The sequence below is a fragment of the Nyctereutes procyonoides genome, unplaced genomic scaffold, assembly GCF_905146905.1.
Source record: "Nyctereutes procyonoides isolate TBG_1078 unplaced genomic scaffold, NYPRO_anot_genome, whole genome shotgun sequence".
In the NCBI taxonomy this organism is placed as follows: Eukaryota; Metazoa; Chordata; class Mammalia; order Carnivora; family Canidae; genus Nyctereutes; species Nyctereutes procyonoides.
This window is the reverse complement of record NW_026575121.1, coordinates 41,251,404-41,268,730: the sequence shown is the minus strand read 5'-3', so window position 1 is coordinate 41,268,730 and position 17,327 is coordinate 41,251,404. Positions and strand designations below refer to the sequence as shown.

General features: G+C 33.7%; 1 pseudogene; it reads left to right on the top strand.

Annotated features, from left to right (window-relative positions):
- LOC129516480 (heterogeneous nuclear ribonucleoprotein A1-like) overlaps positions 1-12,534 on the top strand; it is a 112,520-nt pseudogene extending 99,986 nt beyond the window's left edge.
- Positions 12,535-17,327: the final 4,793 nt, after the last annotated feature.

The following is a 17,327-nucleotide window of genomic DNA, read 5'->3' as shown; positions in this document are numbered from 1 at the left end:
ATAGTAGTCTTGTTTATAACAGGAAAAACAAAATCACACAAAGTTTCATTAACAACAGATTGGTTAAAGACATTCTTGTGCAATTAAGCAATAAAATCCTAAATATTATTTTTTTTAATATTAGAATAAGTGAATCACAAGTTCTAGTACCGAGATGAGTGACTCTCAAAAAGAAAATGTTGAGTAAAGAAAAGGGACTTATGGAATTGATAATAAAACAGCATTCATAGAAATTTTAAAAATATAAAAAAATAAGAATGTATCCTATTGGGAAATATGAATAAACATTAAACTATTACCAAATGCGAGAAAAAACTAAAAACAAAATTTATAGGACTAGTTAGCCTTGTGGAATGAGAGACATAGGCAATTGAGGAGTATGCTCCAAGAAATGTCCTATTTTTTAAATGTGTTAATACATTTTTTACTGAATTGTATCAAGCATGCAGAACAAACATAACTTTTTTTTAAATTTTTATTTATGATAGTCACAGAGAGAGAGAGAGAGAGAGAGAGAGAGAGAGAGAGAGGCAGAGACATAGCATGCACCGGTAGCCCGACGTGGGATTCGATCCAGGGTCTCCAGGATCGCGCCCTGGGCCAAAGGCAGGCGCTAAACCGCTGCGCCACCCAGGGATCCCCAAACATAACTTTTGATTTGATCATAATAAAAGTTATTTTATCTTGTCATCCTTTAAACTTATTCATGGTAAATTTCTATTCCTTCTCCTCTCTTCCCTAGTAGTAAATTTCTGGTTGATCACTTGGCTACTTCCAGGAGTTTTTTGTTTGCTCTTAGGTAATAACACCATTGAAGAAACTTCAAATTGGCAACACGATTTCAGTACAAAAATTAAAATCTACATACTCTAATATTCACAAGTAGCTAAGTCTTCCCTTGCTCTTCCTTCTGCTAAGGTCTACTAATGGCAGCCTCTTTTTATCTGGAACTGGTTTGTGGTCAGTTCTTTTTTCACAGTTTAACTCCGACTCAACTTGCTACTTGATATTTTGCTTCCCTCCAGTGGGATAAAAGAGGTTTCATTTCAGGGAACTGGTTACTTCTTACCTGGATGAAAGATTTCCTCCTTTCTAGGTATAAAGACAATATAAAGTGCCACTTTCCTGAGTGTAAAGAACTTTTTTGAGTTTTTAGTTTTTTACTTTTCTTTTTTGTCTTTTTTGCTTTTGGAGAGACTCCTATCATTGGTGACTGCAAGGTCCTAAAATGAAAAAAGCATATTTTCCTTTAGAATATTCTCTCGGCTTTTGGCTCACCAATGTCTACCCTATAAGAACAACTTTTGGAGACTTACCCCTAGCATAACTTCTCTATTATAAAATTCCTTTAAAAATCACCTTAGGTAAACACTTCTACAAGTTCTACATCTGTTTGGGGATTCACTTATTTTAGATCAATTTGAAAAAGATTATGAGTACTTCTAATCTCTCTTCCTCTTTCCCAACATCTGCCTTTTCTCCTATGACAGCATCTTGCCAATTCTTTCATTTGCCCAATATTTTTATTGGCCTAAGTTCAAAATCAATCGAGTGTGCCCCAAATGCAGGGGTCATGTACAACGTGTTTTAGTAATTCTCCAAAGGATCTCTCAATTTAAGTATAACTCACTGACCTTGGAGCAGGAATTTAGGTGACAGCAGGGCTTTTTTCAAAGAAATACTCCGGAACTTAATTCTCTATCCTTTGTCTCCCTTTTGATGTTTTTGACCTTTCTGAGAACTCTAATAATTATAGAATTAATTTTCCTCCGTTTTATCTATAAGTATTACATATAAGGATAATATTCACACTCACTTTTGTAATTGATATCTATTATATTCAGGCTGTACTCAAAAGTGAGGCAAATGGGTATCACCTTAATATTCTATTGCATATACTTTGATATACAATATTTTTTATATTAGTCTTACATTCTTACTATAACAAATTATCACAAATTTAGTGACTAATAATACAGAGTTATTATTTTAAAGTTCTTAAAGGTCAAGTCTAACATGGGTCTGAGTGGACTAAAAACAAGGTGTGGGTAGGGCTATTCTAGAAGCAAACCCATTTCCTTGCTCATTCAGATTATTGAAATAATTCAGTTCCTTCTAGTTGTGAAACTGAGTTCCCTGTAGGCTGTCACCTACATATGCTGCTTGTATTCATTTTATTCTTTTAAATTTGATTTAGTTAACATATACTGTATTATTATTTTCAGGGGTGGAATTTAGTGATTCATCAGTTGCATATAACACCCAGTGCTCATTATATCAATGCCCTCTTAATGCTCATCACCCAATTACTGCATCCCCTCACTCACCTCCCCTCCAAGAACCCTCAGTTTGTTTCCTAGAGTTCAGCATTTCTTATAGTTTGCCTCCCTCTATAGCTTCACCCACCTTATTTTATTTTTCCTTCCCTTTCCCTATGTTCATCTGTTTTGTTTCTTAAATTCCACATATGAGTGAAATCATGTTGTTTTTCTCTGATTTATTTCACTTAGCATAATATTCTCTACCTCCATCTACATTGTTGCAAATGGCAAGATTTAATTCCTGTTGATGGCTGAGTCTTTATCCATTCATCTGTCGATGAAAATCTGGGATTTTTTCATAGTTTAGCTATTGTGGACATTGCTGTTACAAACATTAGAGTTCATGTGCCCCCTTTGAATCATTGTTTGTATCCTTTGGATAAATACTTAGCAGTGCAATTGCTAGGTTGTAGGGTAGCTCTATTTTTAACTTTTTAAAGAATCTCTATACTGTTTTCCAGAGTATCTATACTAGTTTGCATTCCCACCAGCAGTGTAAGCGGGTTCTTTTTTCTCCACATCCTTGCCAGCATCTGTTGTTTCTCGAGTTGTTAATTTTAGCCTTTCCTTTTAAAGATTTATTTATTTGAGAGAGAGAGACTGAACAAGAGAGAAAGGGGGAGACAGCATGAGCAGCAGGAGGGGCAAAGGGAGAAGCAGATCCCTGCTTCTTTAAGCAGGGAGCCCAATATGGGGCTCAATCCCAGGACCCTGAGATCATGACCTGAGCCAAAGACAAAGGTTTAATCAGCTTAGCCACTCAAGTGCCCCTAGTTTTAACCATTCTGACCAGTGTTAGATAGTATCTCACTGTGGTTTTGATTGGTATTTCCCTGACGCCAAGTGATGTTGAACATTTTTTCATGTCTGTTGGCCATGTCTATGTCTTCTTTGGAGAAATGTTTTTTCATGTCTTCTGCCTATTTCTTGACTGGACTTTTTTGGTTTCTGAGGTGATGAGTTTGATAAGTTATATAGATTTTGGATACTAGCCCTTTATCTGATGTGTCATTTGCAAATATCTTCTCCCATTCTGTAGGTTGTCTTTTAGTTTTGTTGACTGTTTCCTTTGCTGTGCAAAAGCTTTTTATCTTGTTGAAATTCCAATAGTTCATTTTTGCTTTTGTTTCTCTTGCCTTAGAAGACACGTCTAGCAAGAAGTTGCTGTGGCTGAGGCCAAAGAGGTTGCTCCCATGTTCTTCTCTAGGATTTTAATGAGTTCCTGTCCCACATTTAAGTATTTTAGCCATTTTGAGTTTACTTTGTGTATAATGTAAAGAAATGGTATAGTTTCTTTTTTCTTCATGTGGCTGTCCAGTTTTTCCAACACCATTTGTTGAAGAGACTATCTTTTTTTCTGTTGGATATTCTTTCCTGCTTTGTCGAAGATTTGTTAACCATAGAGTTGAGGGTTCATTTCTGGATTCTGGATTCTGTTCCATTGATTATGTGTCTGTTTTTGTCCCAGAACCATACTGTCTTGATGATTACAGCTTTGTAAAATAGCTTGAAGTATGGAACTGTGATACATCCAGCTTTTGTGTTCTTTTTCAACATTCCTTTGGCTATTCAGTGTCTCTTGTGGTTCCATACACATTTTAGGATTATTTGTTCCAGCTCTGTGAAAAACATTGCTGGTATTTTGATAGGGATTGCACTGAATGTGTAGACTGCTTTGGGTACCATAGATATTTGAACAATATTTGTTTTTCCAATCCATGAACATAGAATGCATTTTCCATTTCTTTGTGTCTTCTTCAATTACTTTCTTGAGTGTTCCTTTGTTTTTAGAGTACAAATCTTTTACATCTTGTGTTAGGTTTATTCCTAGGTATCTCATAGTTTTTGTGCAATTGTAAATGTGATCCATTTCCTGATTTCTCTTTCTTCTGCCTCATTGTTAGTATATACAAATGCAACTGACTTCTGTGCATTGATTTTATATCCTCCAACTTTGCTGAATTTCTGTACCAGTTCTAAAAATTTTTTGCTTGAGTCTTTTGGGTTTTCTACATGGAGTATCGTGTCATCTGTGGATGGTGAAAGTTGAACTTCTTTGCTGATTTGAGTGCTTTTTAGTCCTTTATGTTGTCTGATTGCTGAGACTAGGACTTCTACTTGTCTGGTGTCTGCTTTCTTGAGCCCCTCTCATGCTTTGATCTCTCCTCCTCTTTCTTCTGTTGAATCTCTTTGACACACTTTGCCTCCATCTTCCAGTCTTAAGAGCCCATGTGTTTACAATGAGACCATTTGATAATCCAGCATAATCTCCCTATTTTAAGATTAGCTGATTAGCAAATATAATTTCAGCTGCAATTTTGATTCCCTTTTTGCATGTGGTGTTAAGATATTCACAGGTGTAGCATCAGGGTTTACAGTGTGCACATCTTTGGTGAACCATTAGTCAAACTATCACAGATGTGTATGGAATATTTCATAAACAAACAATTTCTTCAAAGATGCTAACAACATGCCAGGCAAATACAAACAAATAAGAGTGTCATTAATAACAGCCAGTCAAGATTTTAAGCAAAATACATCTTGTGGATTAGAGGATCATTATGCAGAGGTAAAAGGGAGAATTCTTTTTTAAGATTTTATTTATTTATTCATAGAGACACACAGAGAGAGAAAGACGCAGAGGGAGAAGCAGGCTCCACGCAGAGAGCCCAACGCGGGACTCGATCCCAGGTCTCCAGGACCACGCCCTGGACTGCAGGCGGCGCTAAACCGCTGCACCATGGGGCTGCCCCAAAAGGGAGAATTCTTAATAGGACTTTAATAGTTCAGGGATCCCTGGGTGGCGCAGCGATTTGGCGCCTGCCTTTGGCCCAGGGCGCGATCCTGGAGACCCGGGATTGAATCCCCCGTTGGGCTCCCGGTGCATGGAGCCTGCTTCTCCCTCTGCCTGTGTCTCTCTCACTCTCTCTGTGACTATCATAAATAAATAAATAAAAATTAAAAAAAAATAGTTCAACTGTTAAGTAATGAATAACTTATAATCTTAATCACAATTTTTTAAAACTATATGGGAATTGACAAAAACAATTTTGATAGAGAATTTAATAAAATGCTTAACCTACATCAGATCAGACAAAGTGGGAAGACATTGAGAATTTGAAAAATATAAAATTTGTCTAGGATGATCTATAGCTTAAATATAATTCATTGTTGGTAATTACTGGTTAGTTTGTTAAAATATTTTCCCAGCATGGTTCAAATTAATTCAAATTGCATGATGAATTTAAGGAAAGAAGCGGAAAGAGTGAGTTTCCATAAAGGAACATCAAAATATGGTCCTTAAGAGTTAGTTGTATAACCAATCCAGACTATCAGATATCACAAATAAACAGTAAAGCACAGCATTTAAGACAAAGCTGTGAATGTACACATCCATTGCTCAAATCCTGACTCTGGTGATTACCTCTACTTTCTGTCATATCATTTAATTTCCCCTGTCTCAGTTTCCTCACATATACACATTCTTGTGAAGATTAAAATAGTTACTAATACATGTGAACTTCTTAAAAGATTGCTAGCTTCTAAAAAGCCTTCAGTCAAGTTCAGTAATTAGATCTAAGATCCCAGGAGAAAGAGAATAGCACTAGAAATTGAGGGGATTTTTTTTTTTACTCAAATTATATCTGAGTCCCAGATACCACCATTTATTGCTTAGGTATATTATAATTATACAACATTTAGAGGTCTTGTGCATCAGAAATACTGTGCAATATTCTTCACTTCATGCTTAGTGAAGATTTAGAGTTGAATTCCACAAGATGCAGGAGAAAACATTCTTTTTTTGGTCATACTTCTTGAACAAATCCATTCTGAGGGGCTAATTCTTTCCCTTTCCTAGGATAAAATTCAAGATTTTTTTCATCACTTTTGTGGTTACTCAACACAACAACAAAACTTCCTCAGTTACTTTCAGTTTCACCAAAGATTTACATAGTAATTAAATTATCCTGTGTAATATAGCAAAACTAAACTTTATTTAAAGTAAAGATTCTTCATTTCCCTGATCTAGGCCCCCTTCAAGGTCGACTTCTAAGTGGGAAAGGAATGTTTGGCAGACCTTTTCTCTTTTCCTAACTTACTCTTTTATTTTTCTCCCTTGCTTTTTGAACATGGAGTATGATTTCCCTAGGGAAACAGTGAGAGAAAAGGTTAAAAAGGAAGTTTAAAGGGCAGAAACATTTTTTACTCGCCTAGTTGCATAATGGCTTGATTTTGGTTCTCCTGGTGTTCGGAATGCAATCAAAGATAATGCTCAAGTAGAGTACATTTTCAGTTTCTTCACTTAAAACATGACTGCTTAGAGAATATTGAAATTCCATTTTCTTGACTAAGGCAGTGCATTTTCTTAGGCTGATTGCTTATGATTTTCTCAGTGCCTGCTCATTCAGACGTCCACCTTATTGCTGGCATTATATGACCCCTCCAGATAGTCCTCTGAAGCAGCATTGTAAATGGCATCAGCCTGGTTCCTTCTCTGCATGGCACACATCTGGTACATGAGAAATAATCCAAAGTTACACAAGTGTAGCTAGTCCCAATGACGTTGCTCCCTGTTTTGCCATCTCAGGCAGATACAAAAACTTCAGGCTATTCATGCATGAATTGCACATTGTTTGCTGTTCCCAAATTCCAAGGGGATCTGTCAATATGATGACAAATTCCCTACCACCCCCTCCACTTCCCTCCATAAGGATGAGACAGTGACAGCGAGGGACTCATCTTTCCTTCCAAATGTATTTTTTCCTTTCCTCTTTAACTTTAGCCTTTTTATATCTTCAAGAGGAAGGTAAGCTAAGGGTAGAAATAATTGAGACAATAAGACTTAAAAATAAATAGTTTGAGCATTTCCTTCTTAATTCCCTATAGGACATTGGTATCTCATTTAGTATATAGCTTGCCATATCTTTCCCTACCAATCTTTTGAAGTCTTGCTATGGATTGAATATTTGCATCCCCTTAAAATTCATATGTGGAAGCCCTAATCTTCACTGTCATGGTGTTTAAAGATAAAGTAAAAAAATAAATAAATAAAGATAAAGTCTTTATAAGCAACTAGGGTTAAATTTGGTTATGAGGTTGGGTCTCTCATGATGGGATTAATGCCCTTAGAAAAAGGGGGAGAAAGAGAGAGAGAGGGTCTCTCATGATGGGATTAATGCCCTTAGAAGGGGGGGGGAGAGAGAGAGAGAGAGAGAGAGAGAGAGAGAGAGAATGAGTGCCCTCCACCCACACACACAGTACATCAAGCAAAGACATTGTGATGTTAGCTTTTTCTCTTAAAATTCAGTGTTTATATGTTTACTTTATCATTACTTTATGTGAGGCAATCATAGACTCTAAATAAACTGTGAACAACTCATATTTCCTTCTCACATTAAGAAAACAATGAAACTTGTCAAAATTATTCTTTACTTTTTGGGTTAAGGTTGAGTGTAAGAAAGTCTTTATAAAATGTTCAAAATCCTTGATATTGCCGTATTTCAAAATTTGCTGATTTCCCCTAATAAGTGTGACTTGTTTAGATGTTTTGTAAGCTAAGAATTAATATATTTTCTTTTATATGTATTCTTGCTTTGTATAATCTATTTTCCATAATGTAACCCTCATGTATTAAATGAAATGTTTTTCTTTGCAATGGAGATGAATTTAATGTGTTAGAATTAAGATGCTTGAACAGTTTATTATCAAAATGAATGAGTCTTTACCAAGAATTTAAAGAGATTCTTTCTGATGACTTTCCCTGTTTCCCTAGTGAAATATGAGTGAGGGCCTCTCCCAAGTGAACACATTTAGAGTGGGTTACATTTAAAAAAATGTTATTAGGTGTAGTAAATCCACATTAAATATTGAATATCTCAATAAATAGTGATAACCAAATGTAAGGCTTACATAGAAGAAGCATTTTTCAAAGTCTGAAATATTTTTTACTTCTTTGCACTCATGGTAATTATTTTTTAATTAGATTTTCTGGACTTCACTTTTATTTTAATGGAGCAGTTTTCCCTTAAAGCTTACATGAATAATATATGATTCAAATCCAGAAGTATGTAAACACAAACAAAATTTTGGTACAGCAAATCTTAGGAACAAACTTAATTATTGAAAAAGACTGAAAAATATTTTCTTTTTCTGGTTATAATTTTAGGTGTAATCTTGGAGAAGTTAGTTGAACAATAGACATATAGTAACTTTGTAAAATAACCATTAATGATCAATGTCTTCAAAACTTTTTGAAATTCTAAACATCACAAATAATGTACATTTAAGCTCATTTTTCCATAAGCTTCAAATTGAGAAAAGTTGAACATTTTAAAACATGCAAAGCCCATGACTTGGGCAATGTGAAGGTTAACTAGGTTAACTAGGTTAGAGTGAGTGACAATCTTTTGGAAGGACATTGGGCTTAAACTTGAGCCTAGAGAAATAACACTAAACTTACTCTTTTGTTTGTTTCTTTATTTAATTTTTACTACAAAGGTTGAAAAGGATATATCAAAAATCAACTTTAACAATAGCAGTGACCTAGAGCAATAAAAATCACAATTTTATTTTCTAAAGTACTATTATCCTTGTGTAAAAGTCCATTGAAACTCAGAAACTAATGTGGATATTGTTTCTCCCCAACCTTATTTTCTGTTTACACTCTTGAATTTGCTTTTTGTACCCAATGCCACACTTCAATTTCACACTATATGCCAGGATGCAATATTTTATTGAACATGATCCTTAATTTAGATTATAAATGTGAATTGCTGCTTTTAAAGATGTTTAATTTGACAATATTGAGGCTCAAAAAAATTGGTTATGTTTCGAGGATGACATACTCACAATAAAGCTTGTGTCTCTACACCGAAATGTAATGCTGTATGATATATAATCTTCTTTTTCAAAAAAAAACTTCTTTTTCAAGGACCACACTGTAAATATTGCTGTGTACATTGTTTAACTAAGAACTCTCTTAGGAATTGTTCTTTGAACAACTTATTTAAGTACATCTGCTTTTAAAAGTCTATGTTTGAGGGCAGCCCGGGTGGCTCAATGGTTTAGTGCCTGCCTTCAGCCCAAGGTGTGATATTGGAGACCCGGGATCAAGTCCTACGTCGGGCTCCCTGCATGGAGCCTGCTTCTCACTCTGCCTGTGTCTCTGCCTCTCTCTCTGTCTCACATGATTAAATAAATAAAATATTTAAAAAAAAAAGAAGTCTATGTTTGAGGGTGTTTTTTTTTTTTTTTGGCATTTGGTAAAACCACTCTTATTCATTGAGATTCATGATATATTATGAAATAAAATTGTATAATTAAAGAAACAGTTTAATACAAATAGATTACAAAGCCAGATACAATAACAATGTAATTCTTATGTTTTCAATACTTTAAAAATACTGTTTTAAGTGTTGTATAAAAAGTTTTGTAATTGCATCAAATTACACTCTATAACTGTTCTATAAATTAACTATAGTTTGGAAATCTTCTTTCTTCTTAGTTGTTCATTTTCTATTTAATCTCTTCTATATCATCCAGTCTTCCCCATTAGACTTGCATTAAATTGATAGATTATTTTCAATGTTTTTTGATCTTCTATCTCTATTGAGACTTGAAGATATAGTGCTTTCATAAACTTTATAAGACTAGCTATTTTTTTTTCATTGTTTGCCACCTTGTATATAGAAGGCAAGAAGTATGATTATTCTCTACCAAATTATCTTCATCTTATGATGCTTGCATAAGGGTTTCTCTTAATGGAAGAAAATTGCTTCCCACATGACTTAGTCCATTCTCAGTTATTTTCACATGGTGGGAAAAAACAAGAGAGTTCTTTGGAGTCTCTTTTATAAGGACACTAATCTCATTCATGAGAATCCCATTCACATGACCTAATCACCTCCCAAAGGTGATCTTTTAATACCATCTTTTAATACCATCACAGTAGGGGTTAGGATTTCAATATATGAATTGTTTTGGAGAGGGCACAAGCATCCATTCTAAAATACCATGCTTTGATAGGAAACGTGTTGATTGTTAGGTGAAATTGATTAATTTTCTTACTTTACTTCTAATTTATTAGAAAATCTTGATTCAAGCAAGAGCAACACAATGTAAAATATACCTTTTACTACCTCTTGGTTTTATTGTTAAGTCTGGTTGATTTAGATTTGCTTTCCTCTTCTAGTATTTCAATAACCACAATAATACCCCTTCCACACATGTAAATTCTTTGCCATCAAGTTCCAATTCAAATATCCAAATTTTTGGGGATCCCTGGGTGGCGCAGCGGTTTGGCGCCTGCCTTTGGCCCGGGGTGCGATTCTGGAGACCCCGGATCGAATCCCATGTCGGGCTCCCGGTGCATGGAGCCTGCTTCTCCCTCTGCCTATGTCTCTGCCTCTTTCTCTCTCTCTCTGTGTGACTATCATAAAATAAATAAAAATTAAAAAAAAAAACAAATATCCAAATTTTTGGATCAAGTAATTCTTTAGCCCTTCGACTTGAGCAGAGCTCCTCATTTTACAATGCCAGGGGAAGTAATTTCAGACAAATGCATCTGAACCTAATTTTTGGGAAATGTCTTATGTTCACATTTTGCTATTCTTTTGATATAAGTTATCTCCTGATTCAGACTGTTGTTTAATTTTGCATATTTGTTTTCTACATAAGGACAGTGTGTTTTTTAATAGAAGACACTCACTTAAAAAAAAAAGACGCTCACTTTTGTATTCTTTTTGAAAATTAAACATCTTGTCTTTTTAAATCATTTGTTTAAAAAAACACTAAAAACAAAACTTACTGATTATGCCATGCTAAGCACTGTTTTTGGTACTAGAAATGTGACACAAAAGAAAGTAAGCAAATGTTCTGCATCAGGACTTTTTACATCTGATAATTTTAGTACTTATCACAATTAAAATTACATGTTTAATTGCACCTTCATTTGTTTACCATTTACCTCCACAAATTCTGTAAGCCAATGTGAGAGCAGAATCTTTTCAATTTATTACCACAATATCAGTGCCTAGCCTGCATGAGATAATTAAATATTAGAATCTGTTGAATGGATAGGCATAGTAATAGAAGTTTAATTTCCCGGGGAAAAATGAAGTGAGGGGTAAAACTAGTTATAGAGAAAAAGAGAAAAAAATATCAAGCTAAATATATCTTTGAAGTTCAGATACTTAATGGGAAAATTTAACCTTCATTTCAGAGAAAACACATTTGCTAAATATTGCTTATTCTAACAAGTTTAACAATACCATCATAATATATTAGAGGTAGTTAGTGCTAGATAACAGCCCACTTGGATGAAAAGAAAATACCATAGTCCAAAGAGTATATACCAAAGACTTTAGTTGAAATTATGATTTCTATAAACAAAGTTAAAATCAATATTAACTGGTAAAAATAATTATGTATTATTTTGCTTAAATTGTTTATGAATTTTTTGTAAAGTCTTTTTTTGTTTACAGTTATAGAACAGATTTATGGTTATAAAATTGTCTACTAAAGTTATTCAGTGTTAAAAACAAAGCCTTATATTTCTATTTAGCAGTGTATTTTATTAGTGACTTTCAACTTCTTAACATACTTATAGAAAGGTAAATAAATTTAGGAATTTAACTGAAAATACTTAAATTATCATTCACATATAAATTGGTCTTAGTTGATTTTTTTTTATTTCTTAGTAGAATATAGTACCGCATTTTGGATGAAGTATTGTTGGCAATAAAATATTGGTGATATTGGTTTCTATAATGTTTTTTAAACATATTTATAGTTATTATATTTGTATGATTCAACCAAATTCAGTTAATATATGAAATACCATGTTAAAGGATTTCATCAATTAAAATAGATGACTATATGGATCCTTGTTTCTACCATGTGCACACCAAATTTATAGAAATTATGATAAATTCTGGAATATATACAATTAAAGGAAAAATGAACTCTTTGTCAGAAAAGGTAACAAAATGTCTTTGTCATTTTGAAAAACTTAATATCAAAGGTGAAGCCTCATTTCAAGCCTCAAGTAACTTCCTTTGAATTTGAAAAGGGTCAAGAAGTACAAGAGAAGGATGTTCCAACCGGGAGAGAAAAGCAAGAACAACTATCGGAGCACATGAAACTGTCAAGATTAGCTTCCATGTGGAATGTCAGCACTGGTGGACATATGACAGAAATGTTTGAAATACCATGATTAATTTCTCAGTAAGATCTATACAAGTGTGAATATAGGAATTATCTTATTTGCCTTGTTTTAATAATCAAAAAAATCTTTTTGTATTAAAAAAACCCCTGCTCCGTATAAAATAAATATAATTTATAAAATATCTCAATGATAAAGCCAAATAATTGATAGGTTGCAGATTTAAAAATAAAATATTTCTGATCAAAGTACTATATTGGTAGTGGAGAAGTCCAGGTCTGGTTTGCCTATTAGACTGGGATATGGGGAATGGGTTCCACTGTTGTTGAGAAAGCTGCAAGTCAGATAGAACCCTGAAGCAGCAAACAGATACCATCCACAGCATTAATAACTAAAGGGAAGAAGTGGGTTGCCAAAAATTAGGAGCTTGGAGAGGGTCCCTTAGACTCATGTCCTGGATTCAGACTGTTGAGAGAGACAGAGCTGGATCCTGCTGAGGTGTCTCTGAGGAGGCTCAGAGAGCTGATGTTTGAAGTGCAAAACACACATATGAATATCCAGCCAACCTGGAGGCTGGAGAAATGCTGATTCATGTAGAAACAGAAAGATAGAAGGTTCCTTGTCCCGTTGCCTTCCAATTACCCACCAATGCTTTGCATGGTCATAACCCTAAGACACTAACAGAAAAGTAGTTTTAAAACAGATCCTCAGATTCTAGACCCAGTATATTTTTTTTTTTATTTTTATTTATTTACGATAGTCACACACACACACACACAGAGAGAGGCAGAGACACAGGCAGAGGGAGAAGCAGGCTCCATGCACCGGGAGCCCGACGTGGGATTCGATCCCGAGTCTCCAGGATCGCGCCCTGAGCCAAAGGCAGGCGCCAAACCACTGCGCCACCCAGGGATCCCTAGACCCAGTATAGAGAGCAGGGCATAAGGGGGACCATCAGCTTGAGAGGTAATAAGTAAATAACCAGCACATTCCCACTTCCCAAGATTACAAAATAGTATGGATTATCTAATTAGTGTTAAATATCTTTAAAAATTGGTTGCCCCATAAAAATTTGAAAGTAACATAAAAATATTTTAGTCAAGAAACTTCTACCACCTAAGCTGTACGGAACTCAACGTCTTTAAGAATTTGTAGTAGTTCTTTGATATTTTTAAAATTTTATGGTAGTATAATTTCCACATGTTTATTAGTAAACTATTTTATATAAATTTTTGATGTAAGTTAATACATTTATGAGTGAACAAAATACAAACAAAACATGGTTTCTAGGATATAGGTCTGACTGCAGTTTTACAGGCATGCATTCTACTTCTGGCTGCAGCAATAAAAGTAATTTGAAGGAAACTAATTAATTTCTGTGACAATCAATTGGTTCAGCTAAAAAAATTAACAAAAATAAATACAATGAAAATGTATTATAAAATTAGATACAATTAATATAAGAGATCAAATACATTCCTGAAACTTAGTAAGCATATAATAAAACCCATCTACATTAAGTGATTTTTCGGTGGTTTTAAGACGATGTTAATTTAACCCTAAATTCATGAAATTTTTAAAGCAAAAAAGCAATATTATGATCAAGTTATTTTACTCTACAGCCATAATATTGATAAAATAAGAAAAGTTTTAGGATGTAATCTGTATCATACAGAGAAATGACTGGATAAATATCATTTCAAAATATTTTACATCATACAGACACTCTAAAATGGTAAGCAGCATACTATGCATATGGATTTTTATGTGATTACTTGTAGAAACCCAGTTACTGTTGGTTTAAATCTCCAGATTAATTTTTTATAAATTGTTAAATCTATTATTATTATTTATTGCTTAATTACAAAATTCTAATTCTTATTTTTTTTAAGACTTACTTATTTAAGAGAGAGAGAATGCATGCATGAGCAGTGGGGAGGGGGAGAGGGAAAGAGAGAATGAGAATCTCCAGCAGACTCCCTATTGAGAGTGGAGACTGATGTGGGGCTCTATCTCATCACTTTGAGATCATGCCTTGAGCAGAAATCAAGAGTTGTATGCTTAACTGACTAAGCCACACAGGTGCCCTCATAATTCTGATTTAAGCAAAACTTACTAACCCAAAATGGCTATGCAACTCTGTTTCATGAAAATGGAACATTTTTATGAATAATGACTCCTAGTTTATCAAACATGTTTCCCTAATATTCTAATATCCTTTTATGCACATATAAAATGAATTTATTAAAATTTAAAAATGACAAGGACGTGTCATTCACATACTATTTTGAGCATATCTATAAATGTTCATTTATTTTGTAATTTCTGAGGGCAATTCCTATTGTCTGATGATGTACTAGAGGTACATACTTTGAAATATACAACATTAGTATCCAAAAGAAGCACAAAATATATTGGAGATAAATGCAGGTTGTTCTAAAATATTAAATATTCTGTAACACAGGGATATTGCAAAGGAAAATAAGACATCTATAAATTTCACTCATGGGAGATTTCACAATGGAGAAGCATGCAATGTGATTTTTAAAATGAGGAGTTCACTAAAAAAAAAAAGTGAAAATGTGTATAAAGAAAATGGTTTAGTATGTGGGGGTAGAGGGTGTTACAGAGACCAAAATGATGATGGAATAGTGAAAAACAGCAATTACTTTAATATAATAGAAGCCTATGCATGAGAAACTGCAAAGAGCTGAGGGTTGAGGGTGGACAATAACAATGGAAGGTGTGTTGAGTAATTATAAGCCATTCAAATAATGGTTTTCATTGTAACACCATGCACTTTCTATTTTTCCTTTAGATGGATATTCAAGTTTGCATTTAAATAGCTTTTTTATGTTTTAACAACATATTCATTGCTATACTCAACAGTCATAAATGCATGAATTTATATGCATATATGCATATGCATGAATTTATCTTTACTTATATTCCAAAATAAATCTCAGGTACCTGTATTGCACACTGAAATTTTTTGATGATTTTTTTTAAGATTTAATTTATTTATTCATGATAGACACGGGGGGGGGGGAAGAGAGAGAGAGAGAGAGAGAGAAAGAGGCAGAGGGAGAAGCAGCCTCCATGCCGGGAGCCTGACGCAAGACTCGATCCCGGGACTCCAGGATCGGGCCCTGGGCCAAAGGTAGGCGCTAAACCGCTGAGCCACCCAGGGATCCCCCTTGACGATGTATTTTAATTTATCCTGATAAAATTTTATCAAGGCGAGGCAAGTGTTCCTACTTCAGTTAGTAGCACTGAGAATATAAACTCTGACATTGTGTCAACGGGAAATTACAACAATTCAATTCAGGCAGGACTAAATGACTCATGTATTTGAGGAATACAAGTTTTGGTTGTCCCATCATGCAAAGAACTATAACCAGTTGAAGTAATTGCTGAAGACAAAGAAAATATGGATGGGTTATAAAAAAAGATACTTATAAATACAAGCTACAGCCATGTAACCAATTGCAGAATCAGGACTACTTTTGTAAGAGTATTTTCTTCAGTGAATAATAATATATTAATTATGAATATATTTCTATAAATAGCACACATTTTTATTTTCTTGCCTATCTTATCCCCTTATAAACTAACATAAGATGTATTAGTTCAGTTAAGTCTCAGTTCTTAAGTTGTGGGATATCAAGTATTTAAGTTGCAGGATATTTTAAACCTTATGATGGTATATGAAGTTTTAAATTAAAAACTACATATATACATATATATGTATATATACATATGCATATATACATATATATATATATAAATATATATACATATATATATATGGGCACCAGGGTGGTTCAGTCATTTGAGCCTCTGTCTTTTGATGTCAGCTCAGGTCATGACCTCAGTGTCATGAGATTGAGACCTGCATCAGGTTCCACACTCAGCACAGTCTATTCGTCCCTCTCCTCTGCTCCCCCTCCTCTTGCATGCACTCCTTCTCTCTCTCAAATAAATAATATAAATAAATAAATAAATAAATAAATAAATAAATAAATAAATAAAATATATCTATAAATACATTTTCAGAAAAAAAGGAATAACAACTGAACCCATCAATAGACAATGAAAATAACTACAGGGTTAAAGTAATAAAAACAATATAATATTAGTTTCCACAAAAATAGACAAATTACTGGACTAGGAATAAAGGAAAGCTTAGAATCAGTAGTAGTTGTTCAGTGTAGAATAAATTAAGGATTCATATTATAGCAGTTGAAATAGATTGTCCTAGAATAGTAGGTCTTGTCTTTTGAAAAAAAAAGTGTTAAATCCTGACTTATACCATCTACCAACAAAAATTATGAACAGATGATTAGAAAATACTCACAACTGTGCTTTTTCTTTTCCCATATCTTTCTTTATTTTCTGCCATTTCTTACAATGGAGGTGGGTAGAACTGATTGAAAATTTTAATAGTGGAATAAGTCTTGGTGATATATTCCTGTTACTAACTGAATGTGTGTCCCCTCAAAATTCATATTCACTAGACCCTACTGTCTAGTACTATAGTATTATTATTTTTTAAATGAATGTTTTTATTAAAATTAAAAAAATCATAACCAGACAGAAGGAGTAAGGTAGCCAAGAATGTTATAATTTGACTATATAATATCCTCTTACACTTGATGGATTGCTAAAATATAACAGGATTGTTCTCTGTACTAATTTTAAGGTTGTCCAGTTAAACCATTAATTTGATATCTTCAACAGGTTAATCTCTTAACTATTTAGAGCTTCTTCTTGGAAACATTCATATATATATATATTTTTTAAATTTTTATTTATTTATGATAGTCACACAGAGAGAGAGAGAG